This window comes from Daphnia pulicaria, chromosome 5, assembly GCF_021234035.1.
Source record: "Daphnia pulicaria isolate SC F1-1A chromosome 5, SC_F0-13Bv2, whole genome shotgun sequence".
NCBI lineage: Eukaryota > Metazoa > Arthropoda > Branchiopoda > Diplostraca > Daphniidae > Daphnia > Daphnia pulicaria.
The window spans coordinates 3,650,227-3,658,478 of NC_060917.1; the positions used below are offsets into that span (position 1 = coordinate 3,650,227).

Sequence of the window (8,252 nt, forward strand, 5' to 3'; positions counted from 1 at the left end):
GACAACTGTCACACAAGTGTCCATTCCAGACATTGGTCGCATTGGTATCGAAACCTAAAATGTACTATTACAGCACTAAAATCAACTATGATGATCATCAATATAACCACTAATGGAGTAAAAGGTTATTTTAATCGCAAACTCAGGTATAACAACATTTCTCATTTTTCAATCTCAAAATTTCAGATTTCATTAGTATGCATGCTAAAAGGTCGATTTTTAATAATTTTTCAATCGATATTTTAAAGCACGACTAATTAGAACTTTAGAAGATTATTGTCGTCTGCTTCGTTTAGTTTGGCTGCACGAAAATGTGGTCGTCGTGTCAACTCTGTTCGCGCCTTTTTATAGAATCGCTTAACACACACTCCATGTTGTTCAGCAGGGAAATAAAACTAAGAATACAAATAGAACGGTTATGGGAGCTTTAATAAAGAAACAAGTTTCAAATTTGGAAATGTTAGCTCCTGCTATAGCATTTATCATGTAAGCCCCCTGTTGATGCATAGTAGTTTTGCACTTTGTAACCTTTTCCTTTGTGCAGATTTTAGGCCAGATCCAGCCATCATAACTACAAGATGTGCCAGTTTTGCTTGTTCTGGTATTCACCTGTCATCAGCAACAATTTCAGTGTCATCGCTTGGGTAATCATTTTCATTACTTTTATTAAGCTGTGACAGTGTGAGCTGCTTATATTTTAATGATGCATGCATGGCTTGCATGAATGCAGTGTAAAACTTGGAAACCTCCAATTCTCCCATTTATTAAAATTTGAGTTGTCGGGTTTACTCACTATCTCATTCTTAACTTTTCCTCATTACTTGTTGTTTCTGTAAAGATTTTTTCGTAACTCATTATATAATTTTTATCTTAGGCATCCCGTTTGATTGGAGAAACCATTGATGTCGGTCGAGTTACCGAAGTCTTCTTCCCCTTTCTTTAAATCCCCTCTGTCATTGTGTACACCCATGTGTGTGTGGGGGTATTCACGAGGACATCCCTTTTCCTGTCCCGCCTGGTGTTCATTCAACTTTTCAGCGGATCGAGCACTTGTAGATGCCTGGCCGTATTTCCCAGGCTTAAAGGTAGGAAAAATGTTTCTATATTCTTCCTTTGTGACTATTTGGTGTTAAATCGTAGTACGATTATTCCTGGGCTAGGCGGTTGACTGGAATTGTTTCCTCGTTTTGTTTATATTCAGTCAGGATTAATTAACTCATTTGTAGAACGACTACAAATCAGGCCGTGTTTTGTACCTCAACAGTTTGTCTGTGGATAAACTATCAGATTGAAAAATATTTTAACTTTAAAGACTTCAAGCAAAGTGCAACTAAAAAATGTTATGACCAAAAGGGTCGCCCCACTGGCACCACCTCGTAAGGCTAAGATATTAAATCGGCTGTCCCAATTCACAATTCTACGACATCGTAGTTTAAATCTACTGCTATCGTGTCATCGTCATCTGCCTCCCCCTCTCTCCCCGTGTCCACGTTAGTTCAACACCCACTCGTTTCGCCTACTTCCGTTTCTTAGACTTCTCTCTTCGTTCTCCACCAATCTCCGGGAGTGCCGTTCTCATTTGCCACTAGTTTTTCTCTCGTTCTGTCATATCTGTCCCTCGTTTTATCTTGCTTCATTTTTTTTTTTTAAATTCCCTGACCACAACGTTCTTCAATCTTGTCCTATTTCTGACTCGCAACACATTTCTTTTGCCGTGTTGTCTTTGTTCACATTTCTTTCAGATTTTCTTTGAAGTCATTTTTCTCCAAGGCAATTTATTGGCGTCGTCCATTTTTTCTATGGCATTGCTACTGTTAATGTAATTAACGTATGTTGGGCAGCGCTCGTTTGCTAGGCAACGCAAAGCAAATAAAAGAAAATCGTACCTTATAGCCTTTCTCCATCACGAAAAGGGCCCCGTTATTTGATTAAAGGATTTACCATTATCATCGTATGGTTTGCCCTGAAACACTTTTGTACATATAAAAACAATAATGCGCCTTGGAACACATGTAGAAAAAGGGACAAGAAAAAAGCAACTACCAAAACAAGTGCGGCCCCCGTAACGTTCTTAAGCCAAGTGTCAACACACTCCACTTTTTTTTTAAAGCCGTCGCGAGCGACTATTTATGATTAGCAGTATATTAGTAATTGCTTTAAGGGATTGCTTCCCACTCGGTACATTCATTTGCGCGTGGGTGCGACCGAGCCATAATACTAATCCTCGCAACTCAATCCCCTGCTGCCGAAGTGATTACAATTTTCGAACGTCCAACGATGTATAGGAGTGCTGTTTTGACAAGAGGCTCCCCCACTCCCCCCCCCCTCCCCCCATAACAAAATCACCGCAACATGAGCACTCAAAAGGGAAGGAAAGAGGGGGTGGAATAGTAGGCCTGTTGAAATTTTCTCTCTTTTTTTTGAAATCTTAAAAATTGTATAAAGCAGGTTCGCGGAAAAAGGTTTTGCACACCTTTTCGCTGTACAAATATGCAAATGAGTACACCTTTTTGCGTAGTAGCTTACTTACGTAGTTTCCTTTTAGTTTAGTTTAGTACACCTTTCAAGTTCTTTCTTGAAAAACCCGCGCTATAGAAATCCATGATGGCGGCTGAAATAGTACAGGAGGATAGGTGAGGGAAAAAAAGGAGGCAAATTTGAATCCACTTTCATTTGTATACCTATTGTTACTTGTATCCACTCAAAAGGAGAGTGGGTCGTATTACGTACGTATCGTGAAAGTGATATTACGTAATTTCACACGTAAAAATCTGTACAGACTGTAATTGTCAAATGCGGCAGATCGGCGTTTTGCTTTAATATAAAGCGAGTAACAATCTTTACAGAGGAAATGCACAAAGTTCTATTAGATTTTGATCATCTATATACAAGAGTCTATATACCCCGGTGCGGCCACTCAGCCGTTACACATCATCATCTAACTAGATTTCGTCGAGAGAAAAGGTCTAGGCTGTACAGTTGCAATACTGCTAGAAATCTGGGAGAAATTATATACCTTCTTCGATCGAAGCCGACGTAGCACGGCGAGAGGATTTTTTCCGCTCCGACGATGCAAAAACCATTACATTTTCTGCCACGCCTCTCACACATTTCTTGTAATATTCCTATTGTTCATTGATGGTGGGCGTGGGAGCTGGGCTGAATGTGGTTGGAATCTAGCGTGTTTGTTCCATAGTCGTCGCTACTCTATTCGAGAACAAGATTTCTTCCAAATTTTGTTTTTCTCGATCATGAGGAGTGACCAGCGTGGATGGCAAACTGAGATGAACAAAGGCGGATGGTAAACATAATAGGTCCAAAGTTTATATAGCTCTACTCTCCCTTGCCGCTAGACTGAGCACTTGCCTCCTCTCCCCTTTTCATCAGCATACACACACGACTACATAATTTAGGACGGTCAACATGAATTCAGCGGTTATATACCGAGACTATTTGTGATCTAGTTGCGACAATACAATGAAACTCTAAAGGCTATATAGTGCGCCCTGTTGTGCTCTTTGGTGGTTATCGGCTGTGTAATGTGGTACAGCGGGGAGAGAGACCTATATGTGTGCTCCACTACGAGGGAGCGTCAGCTGCTATGCGTTCACTCTGTTAATAATACTTTTTAGTTAGGAGAATGGCGCCGGGAAGAAAAGGGAAAGAGGCGAGTGTGTGTGGGGTGGAATAAGGAAGAAAGAAAAAGAAAAATACGAAAGGTGCTGCACGCAACCAGACGTTCGTCTTCTCACCGACGAGAAGCTTAACAAGTACGGCCACAGAAAAACAAGTAAACACTATTGAGAGTCGGCATCGCCGACCCAGATCCATATAGATGTTACATTCTCTCGTTCTATACGCGCGAGGCTTATACAATACGGCAGCTAGCAGGTGCGTTTATTGATGATAATAACCTGGAGAAAAAGGTGGAGGGTCGAGGAAAGATTGCAACAGAGTGAGAGATTGAGCCCGTGAAACTTCCGGCGCGTGGCAAAAGAAATCGTTGCGTCTTTTTCGATCTTTTTTTTCTTTTTCTTTTTCTCATTCACTGTGTTGTCGATAAGGACTGGAATGGAATGCCATAGCAATGAGTGCCGGTATAACTGTCGGTCCGACTGTTTTTCTTTTTTTTTCTCCTCTTTTTTTTATTTGGCTATATACACGTCGAATGACGACCAGCACTTTGATCTTGGTTCTCGAGCCATGATCAACTCGGTACGGTTATATTATTCGTCTAATGTGATATATATATATATTTGGTCCAGTATTGTATAATCTCTTTTTCTCCCTCTTTTATATGTTGCATATAAAAGAAAAAAAAAACTACCGGGGGCTATACAGACGTATCCATTTTAATCAACTATACACAGTCACGGTTGGATTCTTTCATTTGCACGAGCGCACCGTAGATGACTTGAAGAGAAACAACAAGAATGAGAGAGAGAGAGAGAGAGAGAGAGAGGAGAGAAAAAGAAGGAGAGAAGCAGGAAAAAACCAAGGAAAGAGAGAAAGAGAGAAAAAAGGAGAATTGATTAAACCTTTAGCGATACAAAGCTGACAGCTCACTAGTACGTATATACCATACGCATACAGATGAGGATCGGCGTGAGGCATATATGGCATATATGCTCGTGGAATTGATGTATCCTTGCTATTTGTGAGCTCATCAATCAATAGACAGAGTCAACACGTATTCTTTTTCTCTCGTCACCCGTCAGTGTATATAGAAGGTGGCAGCATATTTATCACTCGATCACCAGTAGCAGCAGCAGCAGTTCGGGGCTCAGCACGTCGGGGCTGCTTGCTGCATGCATATGTGTGTTTGTGCTTATCGTCTCGTATCTTTTTATTAACAGTTGACTAGGCAATCGACGCATCTCTCCATTTCCGTTTTGCATGGTTGAAAAGTTAGCGGCAGTTTACAGAGTCAAACTCGGATAGGAAATGCCCCATGACGGATGCCAACTGCTTAAACGTTTAACGCGCCTGGATATGTACAACCGAAACTCTCACAAAAAACAAAACAAACATGCATACAGGCAGATGCAACACTGAGCGCCGATCAATATTGTTCGGATGCAACGTTTCTATTATTTTGCGCTGTATATATTTTTAGACTTTGAGTTGCCCGTTGCCTGGGGGGGGGGGGGTAAAACTATAAGACTAAGAGTGCAATACCTAACAAACAGCTTGTATGTGTGTCTAGTTGTCTACAAGTCGACAACTACTTCGGTATAAACATGCACATGTCTAGTCCCAGGGTTTGTGGTATAATATAGATTTCCATCTGAGGCCAGACAATCGTCCCACGTCCTATTGATCTTTAAACCACTCGACAAACGTCAACTATAAGGCCGAGAGGCAACTAATCGAACGAGGACTCGTAGCTGATGTAAAATCAGTCAAATGTCAAATGCCAGCAAAGGATTCGATAGCGTATCTCTGCCAAACCACGAAATAATGCACGACATACTAAGGTTAGTAAAGGAACTGATCCACCGACATTAGAAAACGAATGCAGCTTCCGTTCTATGGCGTTCGAGCGTACGTTATTTATGTATACGTATTTCCATATACGGTTTAAACTATCGGCTTGTCGCAGCTCGCTGACCACACGTATTGCACTTTCTAGTGGAGGAGATATAGCACACAATGCGTTCTCGCGAGTTCTATTTCTTGACAATGACTATTATTCAGTCGGTAAAGGCTGCTTCCTTCGCCTTATCTATACACTCGTAGATACAACAGTCCTCTACTCGTATCATTGAACATCAATAACGTTGGAGTGGTAGGCCGATTACTACTAACTTGCCAGTTTTTCTTGATTATGCCGTTTGGTCTACTGCGACGAGTTTTTAATTGACGAAAATAAATTGAAAAGTTGGATGTTTTACTCAGCGGACGGTGTGTATAATTTGACGAATCGATTCCGATCGGCCCAGAGGACGACCAACAAACTGCGCAATCATTTTTTCCGTGCAATATTCACCTGATATAGCATAGGAGTATACAGTACATCCTGCACCGGATGAGGAGATGCGGATGCCAAGTCTTGAGGTCGTTTCCTCATACGATATTGCCTCCAATAGTATCGCTCCTCTCATATTCTACTCAAGTAATTGGATTGAATTACCGATGGCAACGAGCGGGCCTAACGAACTTAATGCACATTACCCAACTGAACCACTGGACTACAGTTAACGAACGTAGTTGTCGTAATCACACCAAATGTGATTACTTGATTTTGTGATCATTCTCCAACTTGGGTTGTATAGTTTTCCATTCGTTATTGAATGCTCGTGTCGTCGGCAGAGCCGTAGCCTACAATAACAATCCGATTAAAAAGCACAGAGTAGAACATTTCCGCGGAGCGTTTTCTATTTTCTTTTCTCTTCGCAGCAGCGGAAGCACAGTTCCAATTTTATTACAAATATTTCAGACAAATCTTAATATGTACTACAGTGGCACCCTTCTCCAACGTCGTAAAGGAGAAATGCACGAATAAAGCGCATTGTATGTTGTTGGCTTTCAGCCTCTTAACATCTACTTCCCCGCCTTAGAGAATGCAATTTGTTATTTGCAGCAAATATGAACCGTGCATCACATAGGTTGAAATTGAAAATGGCTCGAATAAAATCTTGACTGAAAAAAAAAAAAAAAAACTTTGAGGGTGGTGGGCTGGTGTAGGGTGTATACGTAATATATATCGTCGTCGTCGTCGTCGTCGGGTGACAACAAATTTCTTGTATGCGGTCAATGCGGGGGAAGTGATATCTAAAAGGGAGGAAGACGCGACTATTCACTATCCCAGTGTTGAATAGTACGTGCTGTGTGTGTCGAGTGGAGATATGACTTTTTCTCTTTTTATACCGAGCCAACGCGCGCCCGGTGCCTGTCAACAAGCTGCAAAATAAACAAGTCAGCCACCAACATGAAAAAGAAAAAAAATAAAGAAGAAGAAAATACATATAAGAATATAACTTGGAATATAAATGTTGGGCGCTCAGCAAACGTAGATTTTCTTTTTTTTAGAAAGCTAAAAAGTCAATCTTGAATCGAAATCGATCTGCTGGTCTTTTGTAAGAAAAAGAAATGGAAGTTGCTAGATTTTGGACATTTTTTTGGGGGGGCTAGACTTCTTACTTTGAAATCAACAGTACTTGGTCGATCGACAATATAAATAGCTCTATAAGTCGAGCAAGTGTGGACTGTCGAGTACACCAATCTTCCGAGAACGCTTCTTGAATATACGGTGCAGCTTTCATCTTTACAGATGTTCCTAAAATGCCAATCGTGATACACAGCACTGAGACTTTTTTCCTCAAAAGAAGTACTGTATATACCAACTATGTGGGGATTCTGATTTATACCGAGCGTGCTTTGCTTTGCTTTGCTTAGGTCTCTCTTTAGTGGTCAAGCGATATGATATACAGAAGACGCACGGAGTGCAAATAAGGACCAGGCCATTACTCTGACTCTTTCTCTTCTTTTTTTCCCCCATCCTCTTTCGTATAGGGTCGTCTTTGATGATGAAAGGCGTAAATCGTCGTTTGTGTGACCAAAAAGGCAACTGCCCCAAAAATAAACTGTCGAGAAACCTTTTCTTCTCATGTAAAAGCTAGATTTCTAAAAATATTGATTATAATAAGCAAGAAAACATAATTAATTGAAGGGCAAAAGTCCAAATGTTATTCTCATTGTAGACGTGTAACTAGTCTAATTAAGTTCAACGTTGTCATCAAACATTTAATCTCATTTTTAAAATAAAAATCTTAACCCCCGTATTCCTCGTTAGTTGTTTAGAGCAAGACGGAATTTTAAAAAATGAACGATGAAAAAGTTAGATGCAGAGATTTTCGGTACTCTCGTTAAAGTTTTAAAACAATTTCCTAGGTAAAATTTGTTTAATAATTTTAATGGATTCATGATTCCCGTTGTAGCGGAGAGAAACCCGCTTGACATCAATTTCAAAATACCTTCATTATTTACAATAGCAACGCCAACGTCAAAAGTTGGAGTGACGGCGGGGGCGGGGGAGGGTCAGAATACCACCCAGCGACCGCGTACATAGATCCTTACAACCTAAAATTCATGATTAAAAAATGTCCAACACATTACTTTTAGAAATATTGCATGCCCCCAGTAACCCAGCGTAGGCAGAATTGTTATTTTTTCCATCGGAAGAATGACACAAGAACAAACAACATCAGTAGATATATATTCTCGTCAATTTGTCGCGCAGCAGACAAAAG

The 8,252-nt window shown here is 40.5% G+C and overlaps 1 long non-coding RNA gene across 1 annotated transcript; it reads left to right on the plus strand.

Moving 5' to 3' along the window:
* Positions 1-312: 312 nt before the first annotated feature.
* On the plus strand, positions 313-1,911 carry LOC124341600. Its single transcript, XR_006918520.1, has 3 exons — positions 313-486; positions 545-644; positions 875-1,911. It is a non-coding gene; the product is annotated as an uncharacterized LOC124341600 (long non-coding RNA).
* Positions 1,912-8,252: the final 6,341 nt, after the last annotated feature.